Source organism: Lontra canadensis, unplaced genomic scaffold (assembly GCF_010015895.1).
Source record: "Lontra canadensis isolate GAN:19392208 unplaced genomic scaffold, GSC_riverotter_1.0 scaffold39, whole genome shotgun sequence".
NCBI lineage: Eukaryota > Metazoa > Chordata > Mammalia > Carnivora > Mustelidae > Lontra > Lontra canadensis.
Genome location: NW_022631033.1, coordinates 18,282,873 through 18,304,511, shown reverse-complemented (window position 1 = coordinate 18,304,511; position 21,639 = coordinate 18,282,873). Strand labels below are relative to the sequence as shown.

At 42.8% G+C, this 21,639-nt stretch overlaps 1 pseudogene; it reads right to left on the bottom strand.

Annotated features, from left to right (window-relative positions):
- Positions 1 to 489: 489 nt before the first annotated feature.
- LOC116874964 lies at positions 490 to 17,223 on the bottom strand (annotated as a pseudogene).
- Positions 17,224 to 21,639: the final 4,416 nt, after the last annotated feature.

The window sequence follows — 21,639 nt, the reverse complement described above, 5'->3', positions numbered from 1 at the left end:
AATAAAGTTAGACTTGGCTAGAGAGCATATTTGAAAGAACTGATTCGCTGCTTTTAACCAATGCAATTAGATTACCATAAAAAGGGGGAAAGGTGCCCAGAAAATTAAAATAAAACTACCTCTTCCCCTAAAAAAAATAAAACAACAAGACACCCACACCCTGGCAGCTAACCCTGACAGCTAACTACCTTCATTGAAGTGCTTTATGCTTAAACCAGGGTGGGGGACATGAATAAAAAGAGAAGGGTCACTGCCTTTAAACAATTCATCACAATCCAGATGGTACTTCAAACCTCTGCTCCTGCTTTCCAGCAGTGACTCAGGACAAGACAGAGATTTGCTAATGGGCATTTAATCACCAAAGGGCTGAGGATGTCCGGACTTTTATTCTGTAATGTTTCTAAGACTGTGTCCGTTAAATGCAGACAAAAAAGGAAGACGTCTTGGCAGAAAAGGAGAAGTGATGCCCACTTGAGGATCAGATCGATTTTAAAAATTATTCATGGCAGACAGCCTAGTCCATGCTCCAGCTCTCCGGCGGGGGCTTTGGTGGTCTCCTGCTGCTCCGCTCCATCATTTGCTAATGGATCATCTGGATTGGGAGCATTTAACCAAGCCTGGATCGCCAGCAGAACTGGGCGGATCTGCTGGGCCGGGGAGCACTTATCTTCCAACATATCTAAACATGTTCTTCCCAACTTGTCTGGATGATAAGTTTTGGCCATGAGACATACTTTAGTGGCTGCTATCGGGTAATTTTCTGGTAGGAATAGTTCAAGCTTAAAAGTCCCTCCCTCAAAGGGGGAACCCCGGGGGGCCAGCAATGACCCTATGAAAATAACAGGCATTGTTCTCATCTGGTTCTGCTTTTGTGCCAGGAACTGGTTCTGCCAGCAAATGCTGTTTCCCTGATAATCCTGTGGGGGCAACCCCGCTGTCTTGTCGGATCCTGAGTTCTGCCTCTGGTCTCAATTCTCCCAATACTACTTTTTAAACATCTCTTTGCTCAAATTGTTATTATGTATGTATGTATAGGGAGGGAGGGACGGAAGGAAGGGAGGAAGGCAGGAAGGAAGAGAGGAATCCAAGTACCTTGTGAACACAGTATTTGCCTACATTGCCTCATTCCAGGCCATTGAGGTGAAGGCAGAATTGAAGATGAATCTCGAACTCTTTTTAGTAATTTGCTTATTTTAGCGGCATGGACAAATTAATTCTGAAACTACTTTAGCTGGATTCAAGAATGGAGCGGACTAAACGCGCTGGTTATTGGAGCCAAGTTCTCACCGCGGAAGAAGGGACACACAGATATGACTCCCACTGCCAAATCTGATACAATTTGAGTGCCAAAATAATTAAGCACAGTACTGAATTACACTCCATTGAAAACAGAGGGATTCATGAGTCCATGCTAATAGATTAGACTGATAGGTAAACAGATGAAATAAGGGCTCTAGTTTGCAGCAGAATGCCAGGAGCTGATTGGTCAGTGTGCAGGGGGTGACAGAGCTGGAAAAATCACTATTTTGCAAGCATCAGAAGTAATGACTGGATCAGGCAAGAGTCATCAGTGAATGATCAATCTGGGGGGGGATTTTGATAAGGAGCAGGACGGTTGCATGGCAATGAGGTATAGCACTCTGACTGTTTATTGGTGGCGAGGGAGAGAAAGAAAACCATAACGACAGAACAGAAAAAAACAATGGTCTGCACAGGCGATCAAACTTCACAACAGCTCCGGAGGCCAGGTCCGTATTGTGTGAGGGCAGATGGGAGGAGCTAAGGGAGACCCAAGCTCCCTTGATGAGAGCGAGATGAGGAGGTGTACTCTGAATTAGTCATGACAGAAGACTCAGATAGGCACAAAATAAGCAACCTTCTATTTTTTTAAATGTCAAGGGAAACTCTGATCATATAAAATGTGAACGTTTTCCAAGAAGACATCCAGATAGCCAGCAGACACCTAAAAAAATGCTCAACATCACTCATCAGGGGAAATGCAAATCAAAACCACAGTGAGAGATCAGCTCACAGGGGTCAGGATGGCTGAAATCAACAACACAAGAAACACCAGGTGTTGGCGAGGATGTGGAGAAAGAGGACCCCTTGTGCCCTGTCGGTGGGAATGCCAACGGGTGCAGCTGCCGTGGAAGACAGTATGGAGGTTCCTCAAAAAATTAAATATAAAATTACCATATGATCCAGTAATTCCACTACTGGGTATTCACCCAAATACAATGAAAACACTAATTCCTAAAGATACATGCACCCCTATGTTTATTGCAGCATTATTCATAATACCCAGATTTGGAAGCAACCAAAGTGTCCATCTATATGTAAGTGGATAAGAAGAGGTGGTAAATACACGCGCGCACACACACACACACACACACACAAGGATACTACTTAGACATAAAAAGAATGAAATCTTGCCAGATATATCTAGAGGATGTAATGTTAAGTAAAATAAATCAGAGAAAGATAAATACCATAAAATCTCACACATATGTGGAATTTAAGAACCAAGACAAATGAACAAAGGAAAAAGAGCAAACAGAAACCAAAAAACAGACTTAAATACAGAGACTAATGTCATGGTTGCAGGGGTGGGAGGGGGCACCGAAAAATAGGTGAGGGGGATTCAGAGTACACTGACACTGACGAGCACTGAGTAATATATAGAATTGTTGAATCACTATATTGTACACCTAAAACCTGCTATAATCCTGTGTGTTAATTACCCTTCAATTTAAAAAATGTGAATGTCATCAAATACCAAGAAAGGCTATAGAAATTTCCAGACTAAAGAAGGCTAAAGAGGCACAATCAAATATGATACTTAACCCTGCACGGTGGGGGTGGGGAATGCCCTAGAAAACATTACTGCCAGAAGTCAACTGGCAAAACATGAATATTAACTATACATTAAATTAAAATATTTTGACAAAATGTACAAAACCGATAAGTATGCCATGGGAATTGTAAGAGACTATCACTCTTAGTAAGTACACACAAAGTGTTTAGAGATAAGAGTAGATAGAAGGGTATATATGTAACTTGCCCTCAAAAAATAATTATATCCCTGTGTATGTGTGTACAGGAAAGTAAACGATAGAGGAGGTTGGGGTAAAAATGTCAATAAGAAGTCTGACAAAGGGCATTGCAGATGCATTTTGTACTAGCTTTCTTTTCCTTATTTTTTTTTTTAAGATTTTATTTTTCAGTAATCTCTATACAACGTGGGGCTTGAACTCACAACCCTGAGATCAAGAGTCACATGGGCCACCAACCAAGGCAGCCAGGCACATCTAGTTTTGTTTTTCCAATTGTAAAATTGTTTAAAAGAAAAAAATTAGAAGAGGGGCACCTGGGTGGCTCAGTGGGTTAAAGCCTCTGCCTTCGACTCCAGTGAGGATCTCAGGGTCCTGGGATTGAGTCCCGCATCGGGCTCTCTGCTCAGCAGGGAGCCTGTTTCCCCCTCTCTCTCTGCCTGCCTCTCTGCCTGCTTGTGATCTCTGTCTATTAAATGAATAAATAAAAATCTTTAAAATAAATTAGAAGAAAGGATCCACAACTACAAATTCTAATTTTACAAACAAAATATAGAGGTCAGGAATGCTTGACAGGGGAAAAGTATGATGTTAAATCTTTGGAACATCAAGGGGACACCGTGGTTCCAGCACAGTGATGGGGACTTCCAACTTGAAAGATGACGCAAAACGTAAGAGCTATAGAGTAACGGGTGGGTTGCCTGAGATGAAGGAGGATGGGGAAAAGTATTTGAAAAATGGATGTCCCAATTTATCTGAAAGAAATGTGAAAAGGGGAAAAGCATGAACAATAATAAATATAGTAAATGGCAAAGATACAGTAAAAGGAAGGAATCAAACTACCACAAAAGATGGGACTGGGGGCAAGTCCAGGATCAGACAACAAGGACTCTCAGACTGGGTTAAGATACAATATGGCGCTCTGTGATCTCTAGGAGACACATACTGTACATGTTTTCACAGAAAATTTGAAAAGGGGTAGGTAAATATTAACCAGAGACATATGCAAACCAGACATATGCAAAACAGAGAATATCAGATGAAAGGAAATTCCAAGGCAGTCGTTTCTGCTCAGATCTGATCTCAGGTTGGTGTGACTGAGCCCCACATCAGTCTCCATGCTCAGCACAGAGTCTGCCTGAGGTCCTCTCTCTTCCTCTGCCCTTCACCCCTAAATAAATAAATAAATAAATAAATCAATCAATCAATCAATCCCCCCGCCAAAGGGAGAACTTGTCTCGCCATGAATAACATGAATGATGGCCATCACAGGCCATAATTTGGAAGCGATCCCTCATTAAATGTTGAACCTAATCTCATAATGCTCTATTGCTGAAGGCATTCTGATTTTCTTTTTAACGTAAAGGACCGCAAATGCATGCTTTGGGGGAGTTTGTATTACTGATCTCGGATATCTTCATTCATCTGAAGAACAGACAAGATAGCTTCAAATGGTGTGTCAGACCTACTAAAGTTATGGCTGTTAACGGCTTCCGCGTCTTTTTTTATAAATTACTAAAAGCAAGTAGCGAACCCCCTACAGGGCAGTTCCCAGGAAGGCTTTAGGGACTGGCTCCTTTTTCCATGTCTGAGTTTCTGCTGCCACCTACAGTCTAGTCTGGGCACAGCACTTTGCCTTCTGGCTCTGTTTCACAGTTGCCAAATGGTCCCTTAAACACCCGTATTGGCTGCATCTTGCACAGTGAATATGGTGTGTATCCAGGACTTACAGACATACATCTATGTGTCAGGGAGAAAATGACACAATTAATTCATACCGGGAACATCTTCCCATGCCAGGCCCTGAGATGACCCCTGTGTAGACTCCCAGGGTCACACATATCAGCCTGGAAATTCCACATAGTCCACACTACCCCTCCTGAGTTAGCCAGAGGTTGAGATGAGGCCACACCCCACCCACCCCGACCCCCCAGTGGAAATAAGAATGACAAAATTCACAGGAAACACCAGCATCTATTTCCTGCTTCCCCTGAGCCAGACCTCTTGTCCGTTCATCATCCCATCTACTGCTCACAATCAGATAGCTACTCTTACCCCTTCTTTACAAACAAGGAAACAAACCAAGGTTCAGAAAAATCAAGTTCCCTGTCCAAAAAAAATAATAATACAACTAGTAAATGATAAGCCCCAGGTTCAAACTCAAATCTTGGGTTTCAAAGTCAACAGCTCTTGATAGTATGACATGCTTGATTCCCTCATGTACCTGGGAAGATCACCCCACAGCTGAGCAACCAGGACAACCACCCCCCAACGAATGGTAAAATGTCCTTTCACTATGAGGCTTTACCATATTTTATTTTCCTGATGGTATCTATAGAGAAATGTCCCATTCAAAAAACCTAGGGTGGGGCGCTAGGGTGGCACAGTGGGTTAAGTGTCTGACTCTTGGTTTCAGCTCAGGTCATGATCTCCTGAGTCCAGAGATCAATCCCCCCAGGGCCTCCTCATTCAGTGCAGAGTCTGTTTGAAAATTCTCTCCCTCTACCCCTCCCCCCCCAATAAATAAATAAGTCTTACAAAGGAACTGGAGCAAGTGGGTGCATGAAATTGCTAAATTCACTAATCTGAGAAGTCAGATTAATAAAATGGCCATATTAGGTGACTGTACTAGCTTCAGTGAGCTGTTCATCGGGTAAAAGACATTGCCATTTCCCCCTCCCTCCCTCCTTCCTCCCTCCCTCCTTTCTTTTCTTCCTTCCTTCCTCCTTCCCTCCTTCTTCCCTCCCCCCTCCCTCCCTTCTTTCTTTCCTTCCTTCCTTCCTTTTTCCTTTGTTTCTTCCTTCTTCCCTCCCCGCCCTTCCTTCCTTCTGTCCCCCATTCATTCATGTCAGCAGCTTCCTGGAGCTGTGCTGGCCACAGAAAGCAAAGCAGGATACAATGCAGTGGTTGCACCAACAGGGGCGTGTGGGGTCCGGGGAGGGGGGGTGGCGCAGCGTGATACACTATCATCCATCACCATTCATGTCGAGTCCATTACCGCATTTCCTTCTTCAGAGACCTTCTTCATGAAAATGGTCTGATATCTTCCTCAAACTACAAAGGTAATACAAACCTTTCTTTTTATTGGTGTGGGTTTCAGAGTTTATAGTTTCTTACTTTTTTCCACTCTCACGCAGTTTTCCGCCTTTTGCTTGGCTTGGTTTCACTCTATCTTCCCCCTGCCCCACATGTCTCAGGATAGCCCCCACTTAGCAGGATGACACATAGTGCAAATATTACATTTATTCCTCCACGTTTCTATATTCACTCGTGGACATATAAATCCTTACACCTTCGGGAGGAGAGAAGTCAAGAGAACACTTCTTTCTGCGTGTACCTATAAAGTGTGCAAAGCTATTGTTTGCTTGGCTGTTGTCTTGCACCTGCTCAGCATTTGTGCTCTCCTGCAGCTGGAAGGTTCCAGAAGCCACCTGCTTCAACCCCTGCTTGTGGCAAGTGACGGGCAAAGCCCCCACCTTGGGTTATTCTTCTCTTAAAGATCTTCCTGATCATGGGGTGCCTGGGTGGCTCAGAGGGTTAAGCCTCTGCCTTCAGCTCGGGTCATGATCTCAGGGTCCTGGGATCCAGCCCCACATCGGGCTCTCTGCTCAGCGGGGAGTCTGCTTCCCTCTCTCTCTCTGCCTGCTTGTGATCTCTTGCTCTCTCTGTGTCAAATAAATAAATAAAATCTTTAAAAAAAAAAAAAAAAAAGATCTTCCTTATCAAAGGCTTAGTGTTGGCCCCAGGCAGGTAAACCCAAACACGTCTGTGTTTTGCCTTTTAGGGCAGATATGATGTTTTCTTACATCTAAGTAACAACTCTCCAGCTTCATTTAAATCCATTTTACAGAGTAAATATTTATTGGATCCTGTGTTTCTAAAATCCTTAAAAGTTATTTGAGAAAACAAAGCCTACCCTCAAGGAGAAAGTACTGATGATTCCAGGGGAAATTCAAGGAATGGGAAGAGCCCAGGCTCTGAATTCTCAAACCCAGCCCCGCTCCTGTAGGCTGTGTGGCCTTGGCCAAGGCAGTTCACCATTCTGAGCCTCTGTGTAGACATTATAAACTCCTTATTATCTCACAATTGGGATAATATATGCAAAGTGCTTCGCAAAAGCCAAGACGCAAGCGTTAGTGATAAATTTTAGAAGAATACTGCTGACCCAGTTTTCTACCCCGAAGAGATGCTCCCCTTGGCTTGGCAGAGAGAAGCAGAAGGGAAGCTAACAGGAAAATGCAACAGGGTGACCAGGAGAAGGGGGTTCTAAGTCCATCGCATGTCCCCACATTAACTGTAGGGCTTGAAATAACAAAAGCCCCCAGAGGAGCTGAAGATTTGAAGACAGGAAGTAGCCCCTATCTTACCCCCTGCGTGGATCCTGGGAGACAGCAGGACCAGGCATCCCTTCCCCCAAATGGAGAAGATGCCAGATGAGGCACTAGATGCCCCCACATGCACCTTGACTCTGAACCCCCATGGAACTTAGAGGCAATGCTGTGGGGGTGGGGGGGTAGCGGTGAGAACCCTGGAATTCACAGCAGAAAACCTGACTTGGCTAACATGGCGTTCCGACTCTCCATGGCGTGTGGGCCCAAGTATAATTCAGATCTAAAAAATAACTGATAAATTTCACGGGAAGGGCATGTGTCTGAGACCTGAGCAATCTGTTTCTCTTTTGCAAATAAAACACTAACTGGCTGTCATAGATGCTCCATCAATGCTAACGATGATGGTCGCTAATGACCATGCAGGCTAAAGGAACAATGCAGTGAGGCAAGATGAGAAAGTTCTTTAAATTGGTTGTTGTTTTTTTTTTTAAAGATTTTATTTATTTATTTGACAAATAGAGATCACAAGTAGGCAGAAAGGCAGACAGAGAGAAGAGAGAGAGAGGAGGAAGCAGGCTCCCCGCTGAGCAGAGAGACCAATACGGGTCCCAACCCCAGGACCCTGGGATTATGACCCAAGCCAAAGGCAGAGGCTTTAACCCACTGAACCACCCAGGCACCCCGTGGATGAGAAAGTTCTGAATGACAAAGGTCCCCAAGTGTGAGGGCCCTGGAAGTGCACAGCCAAGACCTCCTCATGCAAGGAGCCAGCTGACTGGCCGCCCTGCACCTCCTTTCCAGACAGCTCCAGGCCAAGGCCAAGGACTGGGGCTCCTCTGACCCTGCTTCAGCTCTGGAACTCCACTCTGCTCCAGCCTGGCCAAGGCCCACACTCACTCAGCAGCAGAAAGAACCTAGATGGCTTCATGAAGAGGTCAGCCTGGGGGACCAATAGGAAATAGACATGGCCTGGCTTAAATTCAGGGACTGAGAACTCAGATCCATGGGACCTTTGGAGCAAGTGTGGGGCTGGGCTCTGGAGGTCTGTCCACCTGCAGACCCAGTTGAGGAGGCTGGGCTTTATGGTGCATCCTTCCAGGGAGGTATTGTCACCCAGCGAAGCAGTAAAGCATCGAGGTCCCTTCCCAGCCATGCTACCACAAAGCCCACCAGACACTAAGCTCAGAAGACACGCAACTTACAATCAGCTCAGGAAAAAGTCCCTCCCATACACAGCCGGGCACAACTTTCCAAGTATTTCAGGAGAAGATCTAACACAAAAGCAAAAATGAAGTAAAAGAGACAAAAATAAACAAGTAGAAGCCAGAAATTCAGAAGAAACAGAGAGAATGCAGGGAGTGAAAGAAAATTCCATGGAAATGTTGAATATGTCAGTGACATAAGCCAGCGTAGCATCTGATGAAACAAGATGAGTATAAACCTTTAAAAAGAACGAAGAACAAGGAAACCCTTGGAAATTAAAAATCGGATGGCCTATATATTTCTAAAAATCAGGACAAGTGTTGACAATAGATCTCTCAGGGCACCTGGGTGGCTCAGTAGGTTAAGCATCTGCCTTCGGCTCAGGTCATGGTCTCAGGGTCCTGGGATCGAGTCCCGAGTTGGGCTCCCTGCTCAGTGTGGAGTCTGCTTCTCCCTCTCCCTCTGCTCATGCTCTGTCTCAAATAAATAAATAAAATATTTTTTTAAAAAAGAAGAAAATAGATCTCTCAGATAGTTTTTTTAAAAGACAAGGGGAGGTGAAAGGTAAATGAATCAGCGAATCATGGCAGGAAGCAGGACAGGAACGCACACATTAGGTGGCCAGAAGTGTCAGAAGTATAGAAGCGAAGGGCTCTGCGTGAGTAGTGGGGAGGTACCCAGGAAGGGAGAAATAGAGGTTTTCCTCATAGTCAGCTTCTAGTACCAGACAAAATCCAAAATTAAAATCCAAAGCACCTCACATCTTTTCAGCTGACGGTGAGGCATAATTCTGAGAATTGGGGGGTGGAGGGGGCGGCAGGGCATCCCCTCTGCCAGCAGGCACTGCCCTCTTGGGTACACGTCTGAAAACCAAAAGAAGTCAGAAATAGAAAAAATAAGGACATGGTCTTCAAAAAACAAAGGAAGGAGAGAGTGTGAAAAAAATCAAAATCCCAACAACCTACTTAAGATCAGACTTTTAAATGAATTTCCATTTTCTATTGGGGCGGGGGAGCCCAAAGCCCAGACGAATGGTTTGGAGAACATAAGACAGCCCATGACACCGGCGATCACCTTCCTGCGGACGAGTGTGCAATCTCCAGCCTCAACTTCCTTAAACTCCAACCACACAGTTCCAACACTGGGCGGTATTCTCGATAACCAATCAGTATCCGTCAGATGACCGCAGGCAGCGTTCACTTGCTTTCGGGAGGCTCCTCCTGTAGCTCCTTCCTCCTGCTCTCAATCAGCGGGTCTACCGAGCGTTACTGACCTCATCCCAGGAGGTGAGCAAGGGGTAGAGACGCGTGAGAAATGTTCCAGCAAAAACTGTGTCTCTTACATTATAGTGAGAAGGCCACGAGCCCCAACAAGCATATGTTCATTTTTTGGAATGAATCAATAGAAACCTCATGAGAAAAACTCCCATAGCGCCTCTAATTCCACAATGAAATTATTAATGCTGTTCTTAGGATATGAACAACTGATGCTTTTTTGGTGATCTGTACTATGCGACACAAAAACAAAATTCTTATGCAAATACATGCAGATTTCCACCATACCCCCTCCTTGCCCACCAGGCTCAGGCTGTAGCCAAGCCCTCCCAGTTCGAAGAATGACCTCCAACTTTTTCACTTCTCAAACAGAATCTGGTAAAAACTAGGCAATTCCTTGCAGTTGGTTAAGCTGATACAGATATTTCCTCATCCCAGTTAAGGTGCTACAAAAGATGTCATTTCTGATGTATTTGTAAATGCTGACATTTAGAAATAAAATTCTCAGTCTTCTAATATATTCAATAGAATCCAAGCACTCTAGCTATTTAATAACCACCACGATTCATTTTAAATATGCATGAGCTCCTCTCATAGTAAGACATTTGACATTTTTTCTTTTCCTCCTCCAAGCCATTTCATTTCTTGCAGAATTGTATCCTATGGCAACACTTTTTTAAGCTCACAAGTCTTTTTTCAACCATGCTTCATGGTTTTTGGCCATCAAAATACATGTATCTAAAAAGAAAATTGCATTTTTTGTTGTTGTTGTTGCCTGTCATCATAGAACTCTAAGCGCTACGCTTCTTTTCCTTTGGATTGATTATCTTTACAAGTAGTAGTACAATAATTTTAAACAAAGCAACATCAGTATCTTTCAAATTGTGATAGTCAACATAAGAAGTGAAGAGGTATTGGAAGGACATCATTTACTTAAATGAATGTGGCTCTTTTATTGCTAACTTTGTGTATCCATAGATCAAAATTAGTTCGAACAAAATAAGGTTCAGCATCCAATCTCTTCCTATTTTTCCTTATTAAAGAGTTAATCAAGGGACACCTAGCTGGCTCAGTCCATAGAGGGACAGACTCTTAATCTCGGGGTGGTGAGTCAGAGCCCACGTTGGGTATAAGATTTCTCAAAAATAAAATCTTTAAAAACAGAAAAAGACTTAAGCAAAGAGGTCATTCACATAAATAAGTGGAAATGCCAGGTGTGTTGTTACCAAAGTGTTATCCACGTGTTTGAATTCCTCTGTAATAATACACGGAGAACTTCACCATGGTCTATCATATCATCATTGCCAATCATCTGTCAGCTGACAAATCTGTCCTTTCATTTTGCTCCTGATTTGCAAAAGCATCTGTTACCCGGACATTAGACTCCATCATTCACCAACACAAACCTGTTCTTCTGCCAGTTACCGCAGAGATTTTTGCTCTCCAGGGCAATGAACAGTCTTGGGGGCCCTGGCAGGGAGTGGGGATTGAGAGGGTGGGGAGTGAGGAAAAGGGCATTTGGGGAAGAGACGCCCCCTGGTGGCCTCGCACCTTCAATGCAGAAGGATTTTAGATAAGAGTACAAAGGGAAGCGATTTACCTGTAAACAAATGTCTGAAAACCACCTTGCAAGAAGCGCTTCTAAAGTTTCCGTGCAAGGTCAGGGCTATGCATACCTCTGTTCGAAGACTACTGATTCGGAACTCCAGGACTACAAGATCTTGCTAAGAGTACAGCATGCTAAGAGAAGCGCTTAGGCGAGATGGGAAGGGACTTGGCAATGATGCACTTCTGTAGGGTCTATGTTTCTCCAAATGGACTTCCGGGGTCACTTGCATCCAATATGACCTCGGTGTTTATTTAATATGTTTAAAATAAGCATTTCTAGACTCCACCCCAGGCCTACTGAGCTGGAATCTAGGAAGAGAGACCTGTTTTTCTTTAACAAGCAAGCCTTGTGTTTCCTAGACACAGTAAAGTTGGAGAATATTCTCTTGGCCATCTAGTTTCTATTTTTTTTATCTAGCTGAAGCACCAGAGGGCGTGTACTTAGCTGTATCTTTAGCCCACCACTGCCTTTACTGAATTTCATCTTATGTCTGAAGATTTTGTAAAAGTTACGAACACATGTATGTATGATGCCCTCACATCAGTTTATTACATTGTTATAGAGCACACTGATGTCTCTGTCACTCTGTCTCCTGCACCGTAAGTCTTTTTAAGGAATTTAATTTAGAAAGCAATGCTTAGAAATACAGTATTTCCCTTGCTGGTCTGGCATGAGATGCAACACATTGTAACAAAAATGCGTTGACCCTGTTTTTTTCTTTTTTTTTTTTTTTTGCCCTAACTGCCTGAAGCTCATTAAGTTAACTTAAAGTTTAATCACATCAACTATGCTGAACTTTGTAATTAAAAAACGGATATTCTTTCTTACTGATCTTGAATTTGTACATCAGTTTTAAAAAGTCATTGTGTTTTTATAATAAACGGTATTCAAATATAAATTTTTTAAAAGTTTTATTGATTTAAGTCATCGCTATACCCTGCATGTGTCTCGAACTCACAGCCCCAAGATCAGGAGTCGCTCGCCCTTCTGACTGAGTCTGCCAGGGGCCCCTGAAATTTAAGTATTTCACAAGACTTTCTGCATGTAACTTAGGCCAGAAGGTTTAGTTATTTCTTTTTTATATCTTGTTAGTTATTATTTTTTGTTTTTTAGAATAACATAGATTAATTATACACAATTTTAGAAAGCCTGATAAAAGTATAAAGAAGAATCGATCTGCAATCTTATCGTTTGGAGACAGTCACAGTATTTTCTTGCTTTTCTTTCCTTCTTTTTTTGTATATATGGGGAGTTTTCAGGGTTTGGGGGGTTGTTATTATTGTTTTTACAGAATTGGAATCATACTATGTGCTGTAAATCCTGACTTATTTGAAAATTTAACATGATTCTATCTACAGAAGCATTTAACCCTGTCATTAAATATTCTTGAGAAACCTAACCTATGTATCCCTTCTTCTGGATATATCAAAATATATAGATCTCCTCTGGTTGCTTCTAGTTATCTTCTGCTAAACCAATACTGTGATAAGCATATGATACTCATGTTTTATGTTCACCTGTGATCATCTTGAGATAGACTTCTAGAAGCAAAATCACTAGATCAATGGGTAGGAACATGTAAGTCTTTTGTGATGTTGTGCCATTTCACTTTCTAGAAATGTTCTCTGAAGCTTGTTTAATTCTCTAGCTCCGCAAACTCCATAAAAATAAAACCCTCAGTTCTCCCTCTGCAAGTTTCTTTTATCCATTCCCACGGCCCTAGTTCAAGTCCTGCCATCTCTTGCCTGGGCTGTTAGGAGCCTTCCCTATGTACCAGGGTCAGTCTCTGATTCTTCTCTTCCTGCTCCTCCTCCTCTCATCCCCTGCCCCTCTCCCTCTGCGCTCTCACCTCCTCCTTCTTTTTAACTGGGATATTTTCTTTTTAGTATTTTGTTTTCCCTATACTCAAATTAGCTTTTCTTCCTCTTTTAATGAGTGAATAATTGTCCATTCCATAGCACAGAGCCTTCCAGAAGTGGCTAGAGTAATGAGCAACATTCTTTATCTTTTGGTTAAAAATATCCAAGTCCTTATCTTTATTAGGCAAGGAGCTTGAATGCCGTGTGTGCCCAAGAGGAAAAGAAGCCCACATTTGGCAGATGTGTCCAACAAAGCTTGGACAGGTAGCTTCTCTAATCATGGATCTGGCTCTCTTTTTTCTTCGCTTACAAACATTGAAAGGTTAATGTTTTATTATGACCTGGATGAAGTCCACATTTCTTGCACCGTAATCAAGACCATCAAGACCTGTTCTCAGCCTGGTTTCTGGCGTTATCGCTCATGAACACGCCGTTCTCCCTGCAGCCTAAGTGCACCAGTGGTTCTGCTGAAAATGCTCCCAGTCTGGCATCTCATCCCTTGATTCACTTAACCCTAGAGTCTCCCTCTGTCCAAATTCTACAAAGATGTCAGCATCAGTTTGCATGCTCCCCCGAGAAGCCCGCCCTTCTGCTTGGACTCAGTTGCTCACGTTGCTGGCGCCCACAGAATCCCACTTTGCCTAATGCTTCCAAATGCCTTCCTTTGCCTCCATCACAACCCTGGGGAGCCCTCAGAGCGGGATCTATGCCTTCTTCTTTATTTCCTCATCTCCCAGCCCAGAGGCCAACACATGGTTATGCTCAAGAGATATTTGTTGTGTGAATAAATTAATACTAGGTGGGAAATACAAAAACGAAGAAGATGGAAAGACTAGAGAGGACCCTCCCCCCACTGCCACTATATAAGGTTAGTACTTAATTGCATACACTGAAGAGATCCATGATGGGATTTTCACAACCAAAAGGTAGCCTCTGGATCATCTCTATCGGATGACATTTGTTTTCTGGTATCTTAAAATTAGGTACTGAGACAGGGTCTGTGGTGGAAAGGGCAGGATAATGGGATGGAGGTCAGGGTCATGCTTCAACTTTTGGAACCAAAGTGGAATGTGTGAACACCTATTTGCTGAGGACCCTGTAATCCTCTTAGAAAATAGTGACAAGAACTTCGGGATACTTCTCAGAACGTTCACTATTCTGATTAATATTGATAAGCCAAGCCTGGAGACGGTCTCTAGTCCTCTGAAATGGGGGGTGCGGTAATCCCAGAGAAGGACAAAAAAACCCTGCTTATTTGTTACTCAAGTGCTTTTCGGCCCCACGTCTACGAATTTATCTTTGGGCCCTTCTATAGGAGATTGTAAACTAAAAGAGTCAAGTTACCCGCCAGAAGCCTGGTGAATTAATGGCTGGAAAGGCTGGTGGGTGAGGAAGGTCAGGGGAAGGTCCTGACGGAGTGCAAGACAGCAGCAGAGAATCTAGCAATTGCTCGTTGTAACCACCAGGTGGCGCAGCAGAACCCTAAACGCTCAGCAGTACAAGGCAAACCCCTCCTTCGGCTGTTCTCCCCAAAGAAAAGAAGGTTGGGAAACGGAAATTTGCCTGGAGGAGGGCTGAGTCAGGCACCCCTGAGACTGTAACCCAATACCTTAATTTCATCCTTCTCCCAATTTTACACTCTGATAGACCTGACTCATGAGAGCCAATCGCTAAATTTTTTAAAATTAGAATCAGAGTACATAAATTTACAATTAACTAGATTATATTTAGAACAAAGGCAAGGAACACTCAAAATGTCTTGTGTCCTAATTCTTTTATTACATGTTCCCACGTTCTGTGCTCTTGAGGTTATACACATCTACCGTAGCGAGAGGATACTATAAAATGGTATAAATACTAGATGTTGGGGAGTGCTACTGACCGTCTTTTGTCCCATGAAATTGGCCACTTGGTAATTGGCCCCGGAAACTGGCAAATGCTCCAGATCGGCTCTTCAGAGGGCTGGTTGCGAAACATTCACCGGACAGCGGTGGGCGAGGAAGAGGGGAGACTGCACAGGAACGGTGCCTGGAGGTAGAGGGAGAGAGGAGGGGCGTTACCATGTGCGTCTGATAATAACTCAGACACAGCAAAATGCAGCAGCTAAAACCTCGTGCTCTACAGTCAGGATTGGGCTCTGCCCCCTGCTAGGTCTGTACCTTCAGCTACTGACCCTGGTGCCTATTAATCTGTAAAAAGGAGGTAATGCTCCCCTACCTCATCGAAAGGTCATTGTAAGGACTCAATGAATTCCTGCACGTGTAAGACACCTGAAAGAGCTACATGTGTTGGAGATTAAGGGCAGGGCTGCAGCGAAAGTCATGATGATGCAAAGAGCAGAAATACCCTCGAATTCTACCACCCTACGACCATCTATCAATCTTGTTACATTTTTGCATTTTTTTCAAAGATTTTATTTATTTATTTGCGAGAAAGAGAGAGAGAATGCAGAGGGAGGGGCAGGCTCCCTACTGAGCAGGAGCCTGATGCTGGGCTTGATTCCAGGACCCTGGGATCCTGACCTGAGCTGAAGGCAGAAGCTTAATGACTGAGCCACCCAGGCATCCCACATTTTTGCGTTTAATTTCACATAGTGATTTAAATTTATTTTCTGGAAAGAGACTAAACACAATGTCAAATTTCAGTCCAGAATAATACATGTTTACTGACATACATTCCCTTCTTAATATTTGGGAAGTTTAAAGGTACAGGGCTTAGTACTAAAGGCTTGTATCCAGATTTCTTAAATATTTCATAAACTTCAGAATATCGGTTGGGTTTTCCCAAAAGCATGCCATTTAACCCAACAGTGTATTTTAAATTGTCGGAGTCAAACAGAGAGGTTGCTCAGAAACTGGGGTCACAGAAACTCCATGTCAAATGCCTCTAACGAGGGATTAAGGATTCTTCACTATATCTGAATGGCAGCAGCCTTCGAAATAAATTTGGGGAATGATCTCTCATAGTGACAGAAAGGAATGACAAGAATTAAGGATGATCAGACATGTGATTCTCTTCCAAAATCAGAAATTAAATGAAAGATCCAGCTTTGTGATGTGAGGAGCTTGATCCGTTAGGACTGAATTTTGCATGATATGAAATTGAGGATGTCCGCTTGCACCTAGTTGTGAAAAGCCCTTTCTGGAAGTTCTGGAGAATGTCAGAGTACTGCCTACCCTCTGAGATCCCGAAGTCTTAATGCTTTGCTGCTTGGAGCCAGAGGAAAACTCAGTGAAACACCAGAGTCACCTCCAACGGGCAGACACTGGAAAGCTGTTAACTATATGGGTCAGAGACGGTCAAACCTACTGCAATAATCCAGACTTCCAAGTTCAGACTGCCCAGCGTTCTACGCATGCCCACTCCCTCACCCTTTTTTTGATTCACTAGCCAATCAAACTCTTCTTTAATGGCTCTTTATGATTTTTGCCCCATATTGTGAGAAATGCTGTTTTAAATTTTATATTTAAAACTATCACTAAAGGAAAAAGAATGTTTTTCCAAGATATGCAAAGATTAAGCAGGCAGGTTCTATAAATCTGTAATAAAGAATAATTTGCTTTAAGAAACAACAACAGCAACAACAACAACAATGACTCTTTAACAATGCAGACAAGTTCAAGTTCATCACTCTGTACTCTCACACCCTCAGAAAGTGACAGGGTGTTTCTGCACCAGAGAATGCACATTCTTAGGATTCCTTCTGTTATATGATATACGCATGGCCTTGGGGGACAAACATGGGACACTCATTTGAGACTACAGCTGTCTTACCGTCACGATCCCGTTCAGAACTATTTTGGCCCTGCCACAGCTGCTGGGAGGACCCAGATGGGTGTAACCAGGCATGAGGAGAGTAGTGATAAGGACAAGACAGCTGAACTGACAAGGTGCCATCGTCACATCAAGGGGGACAGCCCTTGATGGCACTTTTGAAAAATTTAAATAAGTGTATGTAAGAGAAACAGACACATGCCCATGGTTGCCTAGGTATAAAATATAAAAGCATAAAGAAGATGAATTTTCTTTTCTTTTCCCCCAGCTTTATGGAGATACAGTTGACAGACAACATAGTGTAAGTGTAAGGTGTACAACAGGACACCTTACTTGATTTGATGCAAGTACAGGTTGTAAAATGTTTACCACAGTTAGGGTCGTTAGCTCATCCTTCATCTCATGTAATTACAAGAACATACAAGATCTACTCTCTTAGCAACTTCTGAGTATACAATAGAGTGTTGCTAACTATAGGTTACATGCTGTACCATAGATTGCCAGAACTGACCTTTATAACCAGAAGTTTGTGCCCTTTGACCAACATGGCCCCATTACCCCGATTCTGGGGAAACAAACCACGATTCTGCCTTCTGTTTCTGGAAGTTTCATTGTTTTCAGATTCCACATCTAAGTGAGAATGTACAGTATTTGTCTTTCTCTGACTTATTTCACTTACCATGATGACCTCAAAGGTCCATCCATGTTGTCATGAAGGGCAGGATTTCCTTCCTCTTTAAGGCACAATAATATTCTTTTGTGTCTAGAAGCCATATTTTCTTTATCCATTCATTTATCAGCAGACACTTCGATGGCTTCTGTGTCTTGGCTATTGCAAAAATACTGCAATGAACATGGGCAGGTCTCATTTTGAGTTGGTGTTTTCATTCCCTTTGGATAAATACCCAGAAGTGGAATTGCTAGAACGTATGGCAGTTCTCTTTTTAAAGTTTTGAGGAGCCTCCCTACTGCTTTTTCATAGTGACTGCTTTAATTCATTCCCACCAACAGTGCACAAGGCTGCCTTCTCTCCAGTCCTCGCCAACACTTCTTATTTCTTGTCTTTTTTGGGTCCTAACCATTTTAACAGGTGAGGTCATCTCTCATTGTGGTTTGGATTTGCATTTCCCTGATGACGAATGACGGTTATCTTTTCAGGTACCTGTTGGCCCTCTGTCTGTCTTCTTTGGAAAAATGCCTGTTCAGATCCTCTGCCCATTTTTAGCCAGACTGCTTGTTTTTTTCGCTATTAAATTGCATGAGGTCTTCATTATTTTGGATACTAACCCCTCATCAGATGTATAATTTGCCAATATTTTCTCTCACCCCGTAGGTTGCCTTTTCATTTTGTTGATGGTTTCTTGTTCTGTGCGGAAGCTTTTTAGATCGATGTAGTCCCATTTGTTTATTTTCACCTTTGCTTCCTTTGCAAGAAAATTTATTTTGAATGTAATGTCCCACCATCTAGATATAAACACGATTTGCACTTTGGCAACATTTTTTTCAGACGTGTTCCTGTGTGTTTGTGTGGAGAGAGAGGGGGTAGGGGGAGAGAGAGAGGGAAAAAAGAGAAGAAGGGAGGGAGGCAGGGAGGGAGGGAAAGAGAAAGACATTTTTTCTTTTTCCCCCTCACTAGCTCTCCCACTTATTTTGAAATAGTTTCAGGCTTACAGAAAATTTGCAAAAGTAGTACCAAGAATTCCAGTATACTCTTCACCCAGATTCCCTAAATATTAACATCTTATCATATTTGCCTTCTATCTCCCTCCCTACATATGTGTTATATTTTTCTGAGTCGTTGGATGGAAAATTACAAACTGTTCCTTGGCTTCTGAATATTCCCACATGTATTTCCTAAAAACAAGACCAGTCTTATACATACCCCCACAGACTCCACAAAATTGGAAAATGAACGGCAATATCACAATATTATATAATCTACAGAATTTCACCATTGTCTCATTGCTCTTTTGGCAGAAGAAAAAAAATCCCATCCGGGATCCAGTCCCACATCACTTAAAAGAATTTAGTCTCTTGGCGGGGGGGGGGGGGGGGGTCTAACGGGGGCCATTATTTAGCCTTTCTTGCTGGCTCTTGAAGTTTTTCTTTCTGGACATTTTTTTTTTAAATATTTTATTTATTTATTTGACAGACAGAGATCACAAGTAGGCAGAGAGGCAGACAGAGAGAGAGGGGGAAGCAGGTTCCCTGCTGAGAAGAGAGCCCAATGCAGGGCTCGATCCCAGGACCCTGGGATCATGACCTGAGCCGAAGACAGAGGCTTTAACCCACTGAGCCGCCAGGAGCCACTTATTTTTTTTTTTTATAAAGATTTTATTTATTTATTTGACAGAGAGAGAGAGATCATAAGTAGGCAGAGAGGCAGGCAGAGAGAGAGAGGAGGAAGCAGGCCCCGCACTAAGCAGAGAGCCCGATACAGGGCTCGATCCCAGGACCCTGGTATCATGACATGAGCCAAAGGCAGAGGCTTTAACCCACTGAGCCACCCCGGTGCCCCATTGCTGGACATTTTTGAAGAGTATGAGCCAGTTATACTGTAAGACAGTTCGAAGTTTGTTGCTGTTTCCTCGTAATTAGATCCACATGTCTCTGTCTTCAGCAGGAACCACACAGCATCAAGGCGGTGCTGTCCTCGGGCCATTAGATGCCAGGGTGTGGCGCATTACTGGTGGCTGGTCGGTTGAGTGGGGCTCTGCCAGCATGTTCTACTGTAAATGATACTATTTTACCCTTTGTAATTAAAAACTATCTTGTGGGGTTAGAACTTTAATACTGTGTAAATATCCCATGGTTCTTGTGTTACTTTTACCTACTATTTTTACCATGTTGGCTGATTTTGGCCTGAATCGACCATCATTATGGTGGTTATAAATACTGATAATTCTCTAATTCCATCGTTCCTTATTTACTAGCTTACATTCTCCTGTGAGGAAATGCTTTCCCTCTTCCTCATTTGTTTACTTATTCACTTATTTATTCAATATCAGTACTCTCAGATTCTCATTTTAGTCTCTATTCTGATGCTCACATTGGTTGACTTGGTCCATGGGCGCCCCTTCGATCTGGCTCCAGTGTCTTTCTGGGATGTGGCCAACATCGTTCGCAGACATCCTTACTTATCTGCACAGTAAGAAGCTCTCGCCCTGGAATCAGCCAGTCCTCCAAGTACTCTAGGTCCCTTCCGTGGAGAATGACATTTAAAAACCAGCCATTTAAAAACCGTGGGCCCTAAAGGTGTTCATTGTTCCTGGGGTGCCATTGTTAACAGACATTCTCAGCAAACAGAACCAGGAATATGTGTCCTGAGAGTCATGTTCATTTCTGAATCTATGTATTTATATCCATGTTTACACTAACACCTCCAATTCCAATACAACCCCACAGCGTACATTCTAGGCTTCTCCTTTCGCGTATTTGTAATTTTATTCTCTGATGGTGAAAAACCTGGATCCCATTATTTGTTCAATCTAAGAGTCTCCATAACATAGTCTGAGAATTGCTAACATATACCACTGTGGGGTGGGGGGACCCAAACCCCCACTAACTACAATAATTTCAATAGTTTTTGTCTTCAGCCTGAGGGTATAAAATCAAATTACTGTGTTCAAAAATTACTTAATTGATTCCCTATGCTCCCTTTCTGTATGGTTGTCATTTGTCTTAAATACCATTAGGATTATTTGTTTCTCCTCGTGTTCTATTTGCAGTTTTTATCCCACATTCCAGTGGATTCTATTTACTAATGTGCTCGTCTAGTTATTTATTTATTCTTTGAGGGTGTGAAGAATAAACATGCTTCTCAAAGTCAAAACTATACAAAAAGCTTCTTCAGAAAAGTGCGACTCCCTTCATCCCTTCTACCCCATTCCCTCTACCTCCCTGCAGGTGACCAATCTCATTTATTTCTGGGCTATTCTTCCTGTGATTCTTTTGACACAAACAGATATGTAAATATTTTCTCATTTCCCATTTCTTTGTTACACAAAAAGTAGTAAAAAATAGAGACTCCTTGGCACCCAGCTTTGTCACACAACAGTATATCTTGAAAATTATTCTGTATCAGTCCATTGTGAGATTTTCATTCTTCTTTTATAGCTGCATGGTACCCCATTGAGTGGATATATATCATGGTTTATTCAACCCCTCTTGTATACAGACCCTTGGGCTGTTTCTGATATTTTACACAATGCTGCAGTGCATAACCTCGTGCATACGTACTTTCATTTTGCTGGAGTTTATCTGCAGGATAAATTATTAGAAGTGCAGTTGCTGGGTCAAATTATAGCTTTTTTTTTTTCTTGGTTGGTTGGTTGCTAGTTTTTTTAAAAGATTTATGTATTTGAGAGAAAGAGCATGCGCACACACAAGCAGGGGGAGAAGCAGAGGGAGAGAAACTCAAGCGGACTCCCCGCTGAATGGAGAGCCCACGCCGGGCTTGGTCACAAATGGGAGATCATGACCTGAGGTGAGACCAAGAGTCAGATGCTTAACCGACTGAGCCCCACAGGCACCCCAAAA